This window comes from Nyctereutes procyonoides, unplaced genomic scaffold (assembly GCF_905146905.1).
Source record: "Nyctereutes procyonoides isolate TBG_1078 unplaced genomic scaffold, NYPRO_anot_genome, whole genome shotgun sequence".
Lineage (NCBI taxonomy): Eukaryota > Metazoa > Chordata > Mammalia > Carnivora > Canidae > Nyctereutes > Nyctereutes procyonoides.
In genome coordinates, this window is record NW_026575157.1 from 482,141 (window position 1) to 502,075 (window position 19,935).

Here is a 19,935-nt window from a genome sequence, read left to right on the forward strand (position 1 = left end):
CTTTCTGTTGTTACAGAAACAACTGAAGGCTGTCAGCACTGTGTCTGTCTGTGATGTACAGCAGATAAGTTTGAGCCCAGTGACCTGCCACTTCCTCCTTTGGTCGGGATATGGCTTCACATCTACATGGGTAAAGTTTTTTTTTTTTTTTTAAATGGTAATTCTTTGGTAACTCCTGTTCTGTATCTGCTGTCTTCTATGAGGTAGATTCCTAAATCTCACACTTGGACATGCCTGTAGTTATCATTAGGGCCATAAGGATTCAAAATAAGGATTTTTTTTTTAGTTTATATGAAAATAAAAAATCTATAACACACTCTGATAGAGGGCTCATTTATCTGAGCCAATAAATGAAATAAAACTTGAGATGTGGGTATTTTAATATTAAAAAAATGAAGAGAATACTCAAGGTAGTCAGTTTCATACTTCTAAGTAAACTTTATGAGATGAAATAAACTAGACTTTATACAATACTAATCTTACTTTTTTAAAAAAAGATTTTATTTATTTATTTGACAGAGAGAGCACAAGCAGGGGGAGAGGGAGAAGCAGGCCCCTGATAAGCAGGAAGCCCGATGTGGGGCTTAATCCCAGGACTCTGGGATCATGACCTGAGCTGAAGCCTTAACTGACTGAGTCACCCAGGCACCCCAATAAACTAGACTTTATGCAATACTAATCTTACTTAAAGCATGTATGCAATGTACTTAAAAAACAGTATGAATGAAATTCATATAAATAGGAATATGACTTCAGGATTCAATGATTGCGCATATTGTTACTTTTTAAAACATTACTATGTTGTCAAGATCTGATTAATATGAAAATCAATGAAACAGAACCCTGCCTTAACTAGATGTCTTTTCTGCTACAGATTGCAATGCTGTCTACTGATAATTGCTAGTCTAGCGATGATCCAATGGATCAATGGTACCTTCAAATGAAGCATCCAGTCTCTATTTAATAGGCCTGGAATAGAGCTAATATGGCTTAGAGAGAGACTTTTCTCATTAAACTAAAGGGTTTAGCATTTTTATTATAATGTCAAAACTGAGATACCCAGAAAGTAAAAGCAAAAAGTTCAAGCTTTCTTGTTAATTAGGGATTTACCAAAGGAAGACATGTGGAATGTCTAAAAGTCCAGTTCTATTAAAACAAGCTTGTTAGAAAATCAACCTAGATTTCCATTTATCAAACCCCTGGGTTGAAAAGCTGTGGCACCATATTCTTAATAAGCAGCTTCTCTAGATAAAAACCAAGATGACTTTATTTCTCCGTCTTCCCTCATACCTGTGAGCTGCCCCTTCCTGAGGCCCAGTTCTAAGTGTTCAAGTTTCACTAACCATTTAATGAATATTAAATTACATGTTATGTGCTGTTTGACAGTATATCATGCCTCTTGACCAGCTTAAAAATTGTTTATGTCATATAATAGAATTAAAGACATTCTCTTAAGATTCTGGTTAATATGCTGCTTCTCCTAGATATTAAGAGCAATTATATTCTTAGGAATTATCAGACTGGTATTTTCAAAATAACACTGAGGGACCTGAGGTTGGGTAATTCCCTAGAGGCCTGACTTAGGTTTAGGCAGTGACCTAAGTATATTTTTGTTTCATTTTTTCAGGAATTGAAAGTCATGAAAAAATATATTTCTTCTGAAACATTTGCACCCTCAGTGCCTCCCTTTCTTTACCTGTGAATAGAAATTTAATTCAATTCGGAGTTTGATCAACAACATAAGAATGATAGTACCTGCACTTACTATAGTAATAGAGTTCTGGTGAGAATAAAAGGAAATATCAATAAAAAGCATACTTATTATATGACTTAGCATTTAAATAATGTTTAATGACAAGAAATGTTTGTTGATCTTAAAGAAGTATGAAATTTCAAATGGGTTGGGGTGGTGTTTGCTATAAATTATGTTTCTACAATGATATAAAAGAATAGAGAACATTCACATTCATGGTGACACATGTGGACTAGGCCATCTGCAGTTTTAAGAAGTGTTACACTCTAGCAATTTGCATAAAATCTCAATTTATGATCTCTAGGCACTCTACCATCATTAACACTAAGAAATATTTTAAAATTGCAGTAAAATTGGAATCTTTTCCTTCAGAACTACAGATGGGAAAAGCAATTTTCTAACCTTCTCTACTATCCAGGAAAAATATTTTCTGGAGATATTAAAAGACATGTGAAGTCCTATCACAATCTATGTTAAATGACTTGGTCTTCAAAAAATCTTAGGTGGTAAGGTAGCAGCAAGTGTTTTTTCTTTTGCTTCTGTTTTTTTAACCAATTATGTACTGTGTTATGGAATCTTAGGGCCACTAGGATATTTAATGAGTAATCAAAATGACCCAGCAAATTCAAAAGTCAAAGGTAGGGCAAGAATGGGATAAAGAGTCAGTATTGAACACACCTAACTCCCTATCATGATTAAACCACTAACCCACATGTTGCTTAAGACATGTTCTGAAGCAGGGAAATTGCAAAACAACAGTCTGTGTGCTCTGTTTTCACAAATTACCTTAATGGGCTTAGAACCTGGGCAGGGTGAAACTTGGGACTTTGTGGCTTATATTTAGGTCACTATTTCTGCGTCACAGAGAGTGAGTCAAAATTTTAAAGAAACTGTAATCAAATAGCTTTTGGGGTATATTTTAGGAGAAAATGAAGTAAGCATTAAAGAGTTGTTTTAACAATTCAACAAATATTTATTAGTGGACCGCTAATACATGAATTATCAATTTCAAATCAGAAAAGTATAGGTGAAAGATTCTGATTACTTTATTGCCTGAGGACCTCCATTTTTCTTTGCTTCCTGGCAAAGTCCTCAGGTTGAGGACTGAAATTACAAATTTTTTTATTAGTCGTAGTCTATACTTCAGACACTTACATTTGTTCAATTGAAGGGGGTGTTTTAAAATCCAGTCTTTTAAAATGGGACCATAATCCCCACATCACCTTAATGGGTACACCTCAAATACCTGGACTTTGTCACAGCAAATCTAATGCTTCTGTGTATTACTGGGGTGACCATGACCAAAAGCTGTTTTAGTAACTATGACTTAAAATACTCCTGACTATACCTCAAATGCATTGTTGGAGAAGGACAACAGAGAAATATCTTCTGAGAACTTGAAAAATAAGAGACATAAGATTGTCATTGTGAAGTACAACTCTGAAATTAACATTTAATGTAAGATAGATTATCTTATAGAAAAAAAATGGATTGCATTTCATCTGGGTCTACAGAATTTAGTCACTTGTGATAAAGAAAAGAAAGAGTCAATCATAAAAACAAGTTAAACTCGATAGTTTGGTTTTTCTTTCTGGCTCCTCAAAGCAGGTTTCTCTCTATAGAATAGAGAAGGGAAATTTATAGAAAGAAACCCAGTGGGGCTGCTGTGTTCTTGTCTGTTTATGGTTGCTGGAAGTGGAGACTATCCTACAAATCCTAACTCTACTCAGGATTTCTTGAAGCAAATACAGATATCAATCTGATGAAGTTCTTGCAGTTCTTTCCTCAATAATTCTGTTGGTAGTTTCAAAGTCATTTTGGCCATATAAAACATATTGAGTGTTGTACTCCCCAGATATTTAGCTTATTCTTGCAATATAATGGATAAAACACCTCCTCCTTGTTTAGACTTGGGTGTTTACAGAGAAATGGTGGTATGGATATCCCCCAGACCTACAGTGGGGATGAAGGTGGTGGGGATGGGGAGAGGAATGGTGATTCTCTGTAAATCTCTTCCATTTCTTCACTCTCTGAGGTCATTTATCCATTCCATCTCTGGAGTCCCTATTTACTAACCCTTTTCTGTAAGGGACCCACCCCCTTCCCTAAGCTCTTGAAATCTCTCTTAATGTCTTATTAATTAAAAATCCTTACAATGACTTTTCTGCTTTGCCCAGGGATCTGCTATACGGAATGAAGAAAAGTTATTGAGGAGATAACTGGGAAAAGAGAAAGTTCTGATCCTACTAACAGGAGCTGTTAAGATGATGGGAGGTATAGAGGTCTGTTTTTCCCAATGAGGCCTGAAATTAAGCATACATATCACAAGGATTATATTCTTCCAGGAACTCATATCAAGTCTATATTAGAAATTAATTTTTCACCTATTAATTTCTCCTTTGATATGATGTTTTACCTGAGTTTTGTAACAGAGTTCTCATACATTTATTAACAGTGATAGGGTGAAGACCAAACCATTTAGGAAGGTGAGAAGAAATCTTACTCATTTTGCTACACATAGAGAAAGGAGTGTAACAGACGCAAATATTTGGTAGAGCTTCAGTGAACTTCGAGTATCTTAATTCTCTTACAAGATAATCCATCATATGGAGATGGATGCATCAAGCAAGTTTAGTTGAATTTCAGTAAACAATATATTTGTCTAACTGCTTCTCTTTATTTTATTTTGATTTTAAGCTCAGTGAGTAATGTTCTAATGATGATTTGGTTCCTTGGGTAGGTCTGTCTACAAGAGGCAAATGCATTGTTCAAAGGGACATCAAGTACCTGAAAATCTACACTTGTATTTCTTACTATAAATTAATGAATTGCCATGGTGCTTAATTGGAGTATGTCCCAAGAAAGGATCCACTCTTGATATCCTCAAAACTATTCTTCTGAGAGAGAAGGGCTGCTGGTCAGGCCCTAGATACCTTAGGAAGCCTCTTGAGAGAGAGTCTTGTGGCCTTTGATACTATTTCATATTTTAAATTTCCCAAAAGATAATCAAGAAAATTATCTCATTACCTTAATTGTAGAATAAATATAGAATTGAGATAAATAAAAAGGATGAGTGGTCTAAGATAAATGGGGAACCTAAAGAATCATACAGTAAGAAACTGCCTTGAAAGAGACAAAGAACGTCTTAGATCATATCTTTGCCTGGCAAGATGTTGGAAAACAATATAAGAGAATACTTAGTAAACAAAAATTAGGTGTACCAGTTCCAAAGTGACAAAAATAATTAGGGGAACTAAATTCAAAATAAGTGCAAATTATTCAGATTATTCAATAAATTATAAATATATACTTTCTAGGTGGCTGCCACAAGTAATAAAATAAAGTTTTATTTATCTATTTATGATTCAGAATTACAATATTCATGAAGTAATCTTATTCTCAAAGTTGATAATACTAATGAGTATCAATTTTGAGTGCTTATTATACGCTTAGCATTATGCTTAGTCCTTTACCCATAATTCCCATGTAATCCTTAGAAAATCTCCATGAGCTGCTCTAATGTTACCACCCTCAATAATAAGGCGAAGTTAGGTAAAGTGTTCTAGTTTGCACAGGTAGGAAGTGATAGAATCATGATTCAATCCAAAGCCTCAGTTCATAATCATCATTCTCTATCATAGTTATACCTTGGTGTATTTAAAGACCTGCTATAAAAGAGAAGTGATTTATTTGGGGATTAGGTTCTAAATGGTAAAGGCTGAAAGAAGAGTAATGCTTAGCTACTAGTTGGAGACAGTGTTTAAAGATTATGTGTGTAAAAGAATTTGAAACCAGTAAGTGTGCAAAACATCTAGAACCCTCTTTAAGACTCAGAACCACAGGGGCATCTGATACCACTTCATTTTCCTACTTTAACCCAAGCTACCTGTTGTGACTCTAAGAAGAGTTAAGAGCCCCTCCATGCTATCTTTAATAATAATCTCATGCTTATAAAAATCAGAGTAGGAGCGCAAATTAGACTTGTCCAGATTTTGTCAAATTCCCTAGGTTCCGAAGTGCCCTGATGATGGCTTTTGATAAAGTATTATTTTTTTAAAGATTTTATTTATTTATTCATGGAGACACAGAGAGAGAGAGAGAGGCAGAGACACAGGCAGAGGGAGAAGCAGGCTCCATGCAGGGAGCCTGATTTGGGACTCAATCCTAAATTAGGCTGATGAGTTTTTGATGTTTAAATATAGATCATACTTGTAACTTCAAATGCTCAAATATTTCGGGTTTATTCTTTCCTCTGTTCCAAGGTGGTCTGGTTATTCTCTAAGTATATAAGGCTGAAGCTGAAATGGAACTTCTCAATCCTCTCTTGATTTGGATACTCTGTAGCCTGAGTCTCACATCTTTAATGTTGTCTATGCTCTCATTGAGGTTCTAGATCTTCACATGTGAATGCTATTTTGACTGGAAATAGAATTCTAGCCTCATTTTTTCCCTTAGAATTAATAAGGTCTCTCTCTTATTCTTTAAATTCTACAGTTGTTATTGAGAAGTGTAATGCCATTGTGATTCTTGGTTTATTGTATCGAGACTCTTTGGCTTCCTCTATATTTCACATTTATCCTTCATATGTCCTAAAATCTCATATTATGTGCCTTGATATGGCTTATTTTTACATTCTCTGTACATTTATTCAGTAGCTCTTTCAAAATGGAAACACGCAACTTTCCGGTCTGTGTTTCTTTAATAAATTCTTCATCTCTTTTTTTCTGTTCTTTCTGGAAATCTAATCAGTCCATTTTAGACATCCTGGATGGATACTCTCATTGTTTTATACTTCTCTGTTTTCTATTTCTTTTTCATTTTCGTGTTGTTGTTTTTTGTTTGTTTTTTACTTTCTAGGAAATTCCATTACTTTTTCTACTAAGGAACTAATAATCATTTTTAATTATAATATTTTATTTTGAAAAAGTTCTGACTCTTTTTTCACATTCCGTAGTTTTATTTTTAATAAAGCATTAAAAATGAAATCAACTGTCATTAAAAAATATGGGCAAACTTAAAAATAATAATTAATAAAACTATTAAGTGAAAAGAAACATTCCAAAAAGAATTACATGTAGCATGATGCTCTTAAAAAACAAACAAAGACCCCAAAAACAAAAACAAAAAGCACATATACACAGTTTGAAAAAGGAAAGAGTAAAGAACATAGCATTTAGTATAATGATTCACTCAGGGGAGGGGATGCAGCATTGATAGATATAGGTTATTTTTGAGGTCTTATTTTGAGGTTTTATTTCAGAGGTATATTTTAATAATAGTATATTATTAAAACTAACTAAAGAAAGTGGGACTTGGGTGCCTGGTTGGCTCAGCTGGTTGGCCATCTGCCTTCAGCTCAGGTCCTGATCCCAGGGTCCTGGGATTGAGCCCCACTTCAGGCTCCCTGCTCAGTGGGGAGCCTGCTTCTCCCTCTCCCTCTGTTTGTGCTTTCTCTCTGTCAAATAAATAAATAAAATCTTGAAAGAAAGAAAGAAAGTCTTGAAAAACATTCTGTTCTTAATTCTTGGCAAGGGGGTAAAATATACTAGGTAAGAAGATGCACTTGTAGACTACCTGAGTTCAAATCCTGGCTCTGCCATTTAGTAAGATGCTCTTGGCAAGTTACTTGGCCTTTTTATAAAATGGACATGATAGTAGTGCATACCTCAAAGGGAATACTATGATGATTAAGTAAGATATTATTATAAAATTAGTAAAAACATGTCTGGCATGAACTAGACACTAAGAACTAAATATATACATGGACTATGTTCTCTTTCTGAGGTTATTAATTATCATTAATTTTCTTTTCCTTCTGTCCCTTTCATTGTCTTTGTTTTTCTCTGATTTCTTTCTTCATTTGCTTTGATCTCTTTCATCTTTGAGACTTTCTTCAAATGTCTAGCTATCTTCAGCTGTTGGTACATCCCAAAGAGCATGTGAAAATCCTCACTAGAAACCCTGTGAATGGGTGGCTTTATTAGGTGATCAGGCAACAAAGAAGCCTTTGCAGCAGAAAACCCACAAGGGCAGTTTCTGGAGTTCTATTCTCTGAGATCATTCAGGTTCACAGGTAGAGTAATCCTGTCCTGGGAGGGTTGTGGGGGAGAGGAAGTAGCTTTGTTGAAGTTTTCAAATGCTGAAGCTCTCAGAGAATCTTTGGTGCACACTGACTCACTGCACTGCAGCATGCTTTTCTGCAGGTCCTGAGACTGCCACTTGCTCCAATCCTTCCTCCACATTCCATTGTCCCTGACACTAGCTGGCATCTCTCCTCTCATCTTTTTATTTTATTTTATTTTTTGAAAATATTTTATTTATTCATTCATGAGGGACACAGAGACAGAGGCAGAGACATAGGCAGAGGGAGAAACAGGCTCCCTGTGGGGAGCCCAATGCAGGACTCGATCCCAGGATCCCAGGATCAGGACCTGAGCCAAAGGCAGACTGAGCCACCCAGGCATCCTTCCTCGCATCTTTTTAGCAAGTGTTTTTGTTGATGTTGGTTTTCATCTTTTTAGTAAATGTATACAGATAATACAACATATTTAAGCAAAGTCTAGTTTTGTCAACTGTGTTTCTTCACATTTTTATCATCTTTGATTCTCATTCTGTCCTTTAAAACATTTGCGTCTCTTTACCTTATTTGCTAAGCTACTAATTATATGGAACAAACATCTAATAACAAAAAAACAGATCCCTGTCACTACTACTCCTACCTTATAGTTTTTAAGATTGACATAGGATTTGGCTACTGGCATGACATGGTAGAAAGAAGCCAGGCCACAAACATGAAGCTTTTCCATGGCAAGTCTATTCTCACATTTAAGTATTTGGCTCTCTAGACATTTTCAGATTCTTTTCATGATCACAGAAATACTGTATCTTGTGAAATAGTTTGCCTTTTAATTCTTTATAGACAACATAAAAATAAAACTTACATTTCATTAAAAATCTTCAAAGTAATTTTTCAACTAAGAGTATAATTCAGTATTACCCGAATCATACCTCATTAGGCTGAAAGGCAATTCTGTCCATAGTACAATACTGACCAAACAAATTGAACTAACTTTGCACAAAAGTATATTTTAATTAATTTTTATCTGAGTACATGTAAAAAGTACTTCCTATGTACTATTAAAATCCTCTGCTTAATTCATACTTCTTTCCTCAGAAGCACAAGAGGAAGGTAGACTGTTCTGATCAATAGACCATGGTTTCCTGTCTTTACCTACTGAAGAAAAATGCAATTAATAAAATATTGCTGCAGAGATACATGTGAGTTCCTTTCCTCAGAAAAGCTATTCTTAAACGGAAAGAACAAAATCATTTCTATTTCCTTTCTACCTTCACTCATCAGAAAAATTTGCAGCAAATTCAAGAGTGACCAGTTTTTCAGACCTTACCATTTGAAACTATACTAGAACTATAAAGCTATAGGAGACAGTAACTGAATACCCTATCTATTTAAATAATCAAAATCCTTTATGTGATCTTCATCCCCTCATTGGTTATAGTATAATTAGTTTAACTATGATATGCAATTAGACATACTTTACTTGCATATTAGTTTAATTACAAAAGAAGTAAATAAAATATGATTGTGGTATTGTTTTTAAAATGTTGCTAAAATGGGATCCCTGGGTGGCGCAGCGGTTTGGCGCCTGCCTTTGGCCCAGGGCGCGATCCTGGAGACCCGGGATCGAATCCCACGTCGGGCTCCCGGTGCATGGAGCCTGCTTCTCCCTCTGCCTATGTCCTTGCCTCTCTCTCTCTCTCTCTGTATGACTATCATAAATAAATAAAAAAATAAATATTAAAAAAATGTTGCTAAAGTAAAAATGTTTACCACAGCAAAATCAAATTTCATAGTGTCATATATATACATATACACACATCACATTTATGCGCATATATATGTATACATTTATGTGTGTGCATATATGTGATATGGATGAATATATACATGTATATGTTCACTTGTTGGAATTCCTTCTTTCCTTCTTAAAAAAAGGATAATGGAAGAGCCTCTTAGGAGATCAGGTACATTGTAAATAGATACACATTGTCCTCCCTGACCCAACACACACAAAGTAAGGTTTCCACATAAAGTATGTGGAGTGAGGCACAGCTCTTTAGAATTCCTCCCCCTGCCCCCCACTCAGCATTCTAATTTTAAAGCATCTGTATTTGTCATTTCTGGGAAGGGAAAAATTAAGTGATCATTTCAGGACTCTACAAGTGTGTTACCCATAATTCAATTGTATTTTCCTTTCTATCAAGAAAAATTTCCATAACGTTTCAGCTATTCTTTTGAGAAATGAAAGAAGTCTGGTTTTCTTTGTTGATCTGTGTAGTACAGTGAACCAGATAGCCAAGTTAACATCTGTGCCCTATTGCTAAGAAAAATAAATAATTAACTGAAAACCAATAGTTATTTGGAGAGAATATTGGATTCTCTGTTTATTTTCAAAGGCACGGAATTCTAACCACCCAAAGTGGCCCTTACAGCAATTATGCATTCTGGTGACTAGTCCTCTGTTGGGCAAGCCTGCCTTGAGGTCTGCTTTTCCTCATGCCACCCATCCTTGGAGGCCCTGTGATGTGATGAGAACATGTGTCCTTTGGAGAACTGACATAGATCTGAATTTCAGACAAGCTATATAACTGGGGCCTTACATTTGACTTCTCAAAGTTTCAATTTCCTCTTTGGTGAAAGGGGAAAATATTTCCTCTTGAAAGTTGTTAAGTTTAAATCAGAAAACATGTATAAAATTCCTGACACAAAGAAGGTCTTAACAAACCTAGTTTCATTCTTTCTCCTTCAAATACCAAGGTAGAAACACATGAAATCTCTAAGGATTCAAGCACCCCAGCCCTCATTCTGGGCTGTGGTCACAGTGTGACCCAACTTCCTGGTAACATGTTTAGCCTCTGATTTCCAAAGCCCGTGCATGATGTCCTTGCTAGTTTAACCTGATGTTCTTTCATTGTCACATGTTATAATGATATTTGAATATGCTATTTATCCTTTGCCACCAACTAGGGGAAATTTCTACAGGGGAATTCAGTTCTGCTTTCACTTACAGTTGGGGATAAGCATTTAACTGTGGATTTGCAAATGTACTTAAAACAAACTCCCTACTCTTTCCTATGCCCAGAATATGGGAGTGTTCCCCTGAACATCTCTGGCCTTTGCATATCTGTATTGGTCTCCTCTTTTCTCTGACCTGGTCATGTTGGTCTTCTTACTGTGCTTGGACATATCATTTATTTGTTTATTTGCTTTGGTTACCTAGAAGGCAGAGGCCAGGCCTACTGCTGGCACTAGCATACAGCCTGGAAGAGAGAGGCTTAGGAAGCATCTGTTGAATGGATGACAAGACTAAACTCTATATAGGTATACACACTTTAGGGGCCATCTCCTTGGATTGACAAGTATCAGGATAAAAATGTCAGAATTCATACCCCTAAAAACCAAGAGGGATTAATGGCAGGCAGAATAAATGTTTAATTGGACATTATCAGAAAAACATCTTGCAAAAATTTTGATACATACAGACTAGAAACCTCTTCATAAAATACTTTCTCCTTTGTGAAGAAATGCATAAGGTATGTCAACATACCTCCTAATGATGATAATGATCTATTATTGATTCATATAACATTCTTTTCCAAGGCTTGAGCACCTTTTAACATAAATTATTTTACCCTAACAGCTTTCCTATGAAGTACTTATCCTGATTTTATGCATATGGGAAACTGATTATTTGAATTTCCCCTTGTACCAACTCAGCCTCTGATTCTAGCACTTGTAAGTGAGCCTGTGAGCTTTCCTGCAAAACATTCATTGAAATGAAATATCTCCTTACAAGCTATTGAAAGAAATCATGTTGGTCCTATCTCCAGTAAAATCTGCCCTATAATTCTCTGAATATTAGAACTTAAACTTACCAACTCATCCTGTGGAGATAGTTCTTTTGAAAACTAACACTTCTTCTTTAAAAGAGAAAAGATACATTCTTTACATGGAAAGGGGAAAAACGTGGATTTTGTTTCTAGTTCTCAGTGCAGTCAGTATATGTCATATGGTTCATGCAAAGCCAACTTCTATCAGCCAGCAAAGGTCAGCTCTACTTTTGGCAATCAGTAGGTGAACAGAAACTACACAGAACCACCTCGAGAAGGCATCAATCTGGAAACTGTGGACATCTGTTGCTGGTCTTTAAGTCACTGTGGCTGGCCACCAGCTTGGAAAACCTTAACCCACGTCAAGGCATTTCCTATGACTGATTCTTGCACTGTGAGGAGGACTTGGTGTGATCCCTCTGTTGGGTAGACAGAAAGAAGACAGAATGGGATTTGAACCTCCCTCAGGCATAAGATGTTGTTTCTGGGCTTCTCTCATCATTCTTGTACTCCAAAATGTGGAGGACAGCCCCTCCTATCTTATTTGTTTAATAAGTATTTATTAATGTCACCTGTGGACTTGGCATTCTGTCAGGAATGAGATGGAAAGGCATGGGCACTGCCTTCCAAGACTTTGCACTTTAGTGCGAAGACAGGCCAACCAAGACACGATGAGAATCCAATGTAACACAGTCTGTATCAATCCAGGTTGCAATGGGTGGAGAAAAAATAGAGATAAAATTGCCAATTTGCCTGAAGAAGTCGGGAAATAATTCACCAAGAAAGCAATGCTTGAGGTAGTAATGAGTCAACTAGGAATTTGCTGGGGAGACAAGGCAAAAGAATGTTCTAGCAATGAGAAGAGTATTAGAGTCATGAGAGTATTTGTTGTGGTCTGAAGTGGGAGTAATTTCTTACAGCAAGTGTGTATGGTAAACAAAGAGAAAGACGGAAGATGGAGCCGCCTGATGGTTTAAAGCCAGGCTGTGAATGGTTTGGAGGGCATGGGTTGAATTGTATCTTCCCCCTCAAAAGCTATGTTGTAGTCCTAATCCCCGGTACCTCGAAATGTGACCTTATTTGGAAATGAGGTTATGCATTTGAAAACTGGAGTAAGGTGAGTTCTTAATCCAATATGATTGTTGTCCTTAAAAGAAGAGGGAAATTGGACACATACATGCACAGAGAGAAGACAAAGTGGAAACACACTGAGGATGAGAGAGGATGGCCATGTGAAGATGAAAGCAGAAATTGGAATTATCCTACCACAAGCCAGGGAACACCCGGGGCTATGAGAAGTTGGAAGAGCCAAGGAAGAATCATTTTCTAAAAACTTTAGGGACAGTATGGCCCTGCCAACACTTTGATTTGGGGCTTCTAACCTCCAGAGCAGTGAGACAGCCATCCAGTTTGTGCTACTTTATTATGGCAGCCCTAGGAAACGAATGCACTATATTAAAGAATATAGATTTGAATACAGTGGGAGTATATATTTGTATGGTAGGGGAATTACTGAAGAACTCTTGCCAAAACAAGAGAGTGACATGACCAGGTGTGCATGTTAGACAGAAGGCTCTGGCTAAAATGTGGTGCTTAGACTGGAGATGAGGAATGGAGTAAATTTGCAAAATTTCCAAAGCTTTTTGATCACTATAATTAGTTAGGATCTCCTTGTCTGTGAAATAAACAAAAAGGATGGAGAAAAGATCACTCTTCTCCCTCTCTTAGTTTGGCTCAAAAAGTAGAGCTGTCCTGTCTGTGTATTGTTACCTGACTAAAGAAAGGGCATACTTTAAAATTCAATCTTTCCAGACTCCCTTATTTAGTGATGGGAAGGTCACAATGAAAAATGCCAGTACTAATACCATGATACAGACACTTCAAATGATTTTGTTATTGATATTTTGATATTGACAAAAAATATAATTCAGTTGAAAATCTCATAACCATGAAATGAACAAAATTAATTTTCCAGTAGCTAGCCATTTGAGTTCCCAGAATGGTTTTCTTTGATTTTTATCTTAATTGGAGAAACTGATTTATATCCATATTTTGAAATGTCTATTCCTAGACAAGTAAAAAACTTGTTAAGAAACATACTGTCACTAAGATCAATACTAGGGATGCTGGAGTACAGCTGTTATTTCTGTTCGGTATATTTCCTAGAAATATCATGAATTGTGATGATAATTGGCAACTTTGATGCAAGCAAATGACTTTTTAATTGAAGTAGGTGGCATCCAAACATCTGACACTTCTAAGGCTTATATATACCCTTTAGCTGTTTCTAATCTTAAATGGGTTAAATATATCCTGTTATAAATACAAGAGACTTAAGTATGTTTTCAGTATTTCAAGCAACATAAATGCACACACACACAGTTTACAAGTGATATATCTTTACTAAAGTGATAGAATTCACTAGAGACCAAGAAGACACTGTTCAGGCATTCTGATTCACATTTCTGCCATTTCATCATAACCTCCTGAGACACAAAGTGTTGTACTTGCATATATGAGTAAATAATTTAATGAATATAAAACATGTCTCAATAACTTTCACTTACTGAATATAATAACTGATATTACAGAAATATTAATTTTGGGGTACCTGGCTGGCTTAGTTGGTGGGGCATAAGACTCTTGATCTTGAGGTTGTTGAGTTCAAGCCCCACATTGGACTTGGAGCTTACTTTAAAATATATATTTTAATTTTATGACATAACCAAACATGTGAAGTATATATTTTAGATTGTATTATATTGAAGAAGCCATTTAACATGACTTCCCCTGTTTTAAACATGAAGTATATAGTATAATAAGTTTTAAAATTATGAGATTGTTAAATTGAACTTTTCCTAAATAAACATGGAAAACTTATGTACATAATTTAGTATTCAGATGTCTTGAACACTGATATGTAAAGTTCTAATAATCCTTTGGGAAACTTAAGACTCAGAGATGGCAAGGCTCAATTGAAGGAAGCAGAACTAGCTCAGGGTAGCACTGATTTAGAGCTTGAACCCCTTCATTGTGTTGCAAATGTAGTGCTGTGCTGACATCATGTGCCCAGTGATAAGCTTTGGGTACACAAAAAAAGGGTTCTGTATTTAGTGATTCCTACAGAATGGCTTTTTAGAGAGGTTGGAAGCCTAATCTTTTTTAAAGATTTTATTTATTTATCCATGATAGACACAGAAAGAGAGGCAGAGACATAGGCAGAGGGAGAAGCAGGCTCCCTGTGGGGAGCTCGATGCGGGACTCCATCCAGGGACCCCAGTGTCACGCCCTGAGCCAAAGGCAGACACTCAAACACTGAGCCACCCAGGCATCACAGTTTGGAAGTCTTAAACAATATTGTGTAATAGTTTCTCATCCTGCAAAACACATGTTCTCCAAAGAAAGAATAGATCTAGAATATTTGGGGGAGGGGGCTGTGGACATGGGTATCAAGAGGTGTCCTGTCTGTCTATAATTGATATTTGTGTCAGTTTCAGTAGAGGATGAAGTACATAAATCATCTAAAAGAGGAACCTAGATACCTCACACATCCAGTCTAGTTTGTTATTAAAGTGCAGAATAGGCAAGAAGAAGAGCAATTTCTTAGAGAAAAATGAACATTTACTGATATCACTGCATTTCATTTAATCTTCTTAACAACTGTATAAAGTATTATCATCTCCTCTTTTACAAAGAGGAAACTGAAACACAAAACAACTAACTCACCTAAAGTAAAAAAGCTAACATGGAGTAAAGATTTGAACTCAGGCCTGTCGACTCCTCTGTACCTCAGAGCCAAATCCTATGCAGAATAAAATTTAAAGCGAATTAAGGGAGAAAATTTCAATCCAAAAGCAGCTCCATTCAATTCTTTATCAGTCAGCTGTGCATATAAACCTTGGTTTTATAACTAGAGAATGGGACACCTCCTCACCTTTGTCCTCTGCCTCTCTGGGTCTCTTTCCTTTCCCCAGTTTCTATTTTGTAATGATTTCCCAAAGCCTTGCTACAGTACTACTTCCTCGTAAGACTCCAATGGAGTATTTTACAGGAGCAGTTAGAGAAGGAAATTGAGGGCAGAAGAGAAAAAACTCAAAATCAAACTGAGGGGAGAAGTTGTAGCAGGCACAAACTTACCAGATAGTATGCAGGCTTTGAAGGGGTAGAAATGTAACTGGAGGTTATTGAAATTGAGCAGAGGTGAAGGGGAGAAAAAAAGAAGGGATGCACAATGAAACATGTAAAGCTTAAGAAAAAACATTTTGCTTTGCGTGTATCATACAGAAGTCTTCAAGATGTATGGAAAGTATCTTCAGCTTTCCATCCTCTACTGATAATGTTAACATTTACAGGAGCGCCATACTGAGAAGTTTAGAAACAGTATTGAAGTTCAAAAGGAAGTCAAAGAGCTCCACAAAATGCTTCATTTACACCTGAATCTATTATTGCCACACTGGTGTTGAGACACAGCTTTCCAAAATATGTGTTTCCTTTTAACATTGATTCTTGGGGTTTTGGTTCCAGGCAGAGAGCTGAGCACTTTCATATAAAATATCTTTTACCATCTTAGCAGTAAGTCTGGGAGAAGGACTATATTTCCCCCACCATGCGGAAGAAGAAATGAGAGATCAGACTGTTATGCCATGGATTCCAAATTTAACCTCAGAGTTCTTCTATTAAAGTCTAATGTGTTCCCCTTATACTATGCTACAGAACTTCTAAGTACAAGACTAGCCACATTAAAAATGCAAGAACATTCTATGGGTACTAGGTGTTTAATAAATATTGGTGATTGGCTGATACATTTAACTTCAAAATGCAACCCCATTGTACTCTGTCTCCTTGTCAGTGGGGTGGGGAGTGAGGCATGTGTCTAGACAATGGAAAGAACAGTTAATTTATTCACTTCCAATTTCATATATGCAGACTGGCTTTTTAATTATAAGTCCTGTTTTTGTAACTGATAAAGATGTAACCTCACCTTTTTAACAATTTTCTCAGATACAAAGGCCAGACTGTTGCTTTGGTTGACAACTTGTTGGCAGTAACCACAGTTGCACTGTGGTTCCTTTGGTTGAATTTAAATTCAATTGTATTTTAGTCAAGGGAGACTTTACTTTCATCAAAACGGAATTAATGCACAATAAATACAGACATCAAATTTACTAATTGTGGTGAATAAGGATATCCAAGGGTTGCAGACTGTCAGGAAAAGCACATTAGAGAAGCTAAGTACTCAATTTCAGAAAGCCTTTTAACATAAATATTTCAAAATCATCAGTTTTGTTACCATTTAACACCAATGATTTTCATTTCCCACAACCTATTCTGACATTTAAAGGAACATTAAAAAAAAATAAGAAAAACCCTGTTGCATCATATATAACTACCACCATATAGCCACTTACAATTTACTGGTTTAGAATAAAGATAAAGTCAGAAGAAGGTCGGCCATGGTGTATCAAATTAAACCTTTTTATGTCTTTCTTTTTTAGTTATTTTAATGTTTGATGCAAAGAAACACACTCATATATATGCACACACCACCCTGTGATCCTTTCCAAACCCATCAGATTGGTTCAGACATCTTAGGACTTAGAGATCATGATCAAATGATATTGGAAATTCTAGAGTAAGTGGGTTGCATAATTAGTAATATTGGACATTTTCCTTATCTTCTGACAGGAGATGACCTTTGCTCCTCAGTGATTGGATTGAATGTTGTTAGGGGCCTTAGGTCATACAGAAGTGTTGGGAGAGAGTTCCATGACTACTAGAACCACAGGATGGCAAGCCACTTAAAGCATCCATACTAAGGAGGACTTGGCAGAAAAGACAGCTGGAAAATGGCAGCATAGAAAAAAAAAAAAGAGGTGCCCATAATTTGAAGAAAGTTGCAAAAATGAGTGAGTTGGGCACATGGTTTTTAATCCATATTGGATGTTAATCTTGAAAGAACAGAACTATGATCTAATTAAGAAAATCAGATTCCATTTGCACAGTTACTGAAGAAGATTTTATCATAATCAGAGAGTTATTTATATTCAAAAGCATTTTATAAACTCTCGAAGTTATATGGTTGGTAAATGGCCTAGTGGTTTGTTATCCTTTATCTGGGGATTTTTCTGCTCTTATGATTTTTCAAAAGCCCCAAATACTCTCTGATGGGAGTTTTAACCAAGTCAGTTTGGAAAGCACTGAAATACTCTGGGGATTTATCGGGTGCACCCGTTAGAGGCTCTGTACACTTTCCAGCAGGCTGATCATATGACTTGAGTTCTGAGAGTTCCCAAGGGCTGACTAGTGCATTCCTTTGCTGAGTTCAGAGCATGAGGTCCCTAAGGTGATATAACTATCTTATAGGAATGTGATTCAGAAGACTTTGAACTCCCAGCTTGGCTCTGGAACAGAGCTTAGACAACCTCCTCAATACTCAGTGCCCTACTGCCTCTTTTGGAAATTGAATTATCTACTTTACAGGGTTGTTGTCTTGCTAAATTAAATTAAGTGAGCTATCTATCTATATTTATCTATCTGTCTATCTGTCCATCTATCCTCTATCTATCTCTCTAAAAGATTTTTTTTGGGTAGATGAAGATTAAATTGGAAAATCAGGGAATCATGAATTGTTTTCTTCTACTCAGAGTTGATTCCCAAACTTTGGTGAGCACAAAAATATCACTTATGGAGCCTATTAAAGAATGTCCATCCTAGAAATTCGAATTCTGTATGTCTTGCATAGGTAGAACTTAGTAACAAATGTCTTAGGTGATTCTGACGCCCTTGGTTCATGGACCCACACATCAAGAAATATAGTTTTATAATGTAATATTCTAGCAAAATTGTGAAACCTATTTTATTTGGAATCATCAGATAGCTGTGCTTCTTTCTTCCAACGTCATTTCTGTCCTGCAAACCTTCAATTTTCCAAGGCCTCTCATTCTCATCTAGAATGAGCTCCCTAAGTTTCTCTCATAAATGACACTATATCAACTTTTCAGATTCAAATAGCATTGAGTTCTAGTAAGGGAGCAATAACAATGACACTGCACACTGCCTAATTATTTAAGATTGGGTAACGGGTTTTAAAAAAAAAAGTTTTTTTTTTTTATCATTTTACCTTTTAAAATATAAGGCTCTAAAAAAATAAAATAAAATATAAGGCTCTAAGTTTAGGAATATTTTCATGGGAATTATATCCCATCCTCAGGATGATGGCTTAAATAACCCTCAACTGCTATTTATTCCTTCAAAAAGTTGATTCATAAATATTTATTCCTGAAAGAGATCTTAGTGGTTACCTAGTCTTATCCATTTATTTTACAGCTAAGGAAATTATAGCCTATACCATCTGGCTTGTCCTCCAACCCAGAATCTTCACAAATGAAAAAGTTTCCCACCGAAAGGAAACCTAATTGAGAATTAAGTCTACACTTAGAAACATTTCCCCCATTGAGCCAAACTTTGCTAGCCAGCATCCAAAAGGAATTGGTGTCTTAAATCATAATAACAATTTCTTCATATAAGTAGGATACAGGCATTTGGGCTAACTTCCTTCAGAGTATCTAAATTCATGGTATGAAAAATAAGATCATTGATTCATTTCAGAAAGAAATACACTACTCCAACAAATTACCCAGAACTCTTTTTACTTCAAGTATTGAAAGTCTAGCATTAAAAAGCGTTAAAAAGTTACTTTCTTTAAAAAGAGATTATCTGCCACATTCCATAGTAAAATCTGAATGTCTTTTGGATAATTGCTGCTTTGGGTATTTTCCCCATTTTCCTTCCACATGTATGGAAAATTTAAAGCTGATGATATTTTTAATCTTAATCCTCACCTTTTTTTTTTTATAGATTATTTTTGCACCTTTCAGAGAGTGTTCTGTTATCCCAGGGCCACACAGCTAGCAAAACTCTCTGGAACTCATGCCTCTAATTCTCTTCTTCAATCCTATAAAGCTTTGAGAGATATTGATTCTGCAAATGTAAGAAATTAACTTATCGAAAAATAGCACACATAAAATGGGAACTGGCCAAAGAAACCCTAAGAATATTGTTTTAACTGGAAGTTGTACCATTAAGTGCTACAACTTACTGTATTCCTGTTATGGCTCTTTGTGATATATTTATCATTGTGTGGGAACAGTTTAATCTACTCCATACAGAGCGCAGTAGGGGCTCTCAGTGGCCTCAAAATATGAAGGCCCTTGCCACAAACAACTAATCTAAATTTCTTGCAGGTGGCAGGTCTAACTTTTTTTCTAAAAGGA

At 36.0% G+C, this 19,935-nt stretch overlaps 1 protein-coding gene across 1 annotated transcript in view; it reads right to left on the reverse strand.

The window, feature by feature from the left end:
• Positions 1-19,935, reverse strand: part of SAMSN1 (SAM domain, SH3 domain and nuclear localization signals 1) — a 139,989-nt gene that overhangs the window by 48,893 nt on the left and 71,161 nt on the right. The gene's annotated exons all lie outside the window — the stretch shown is intronic.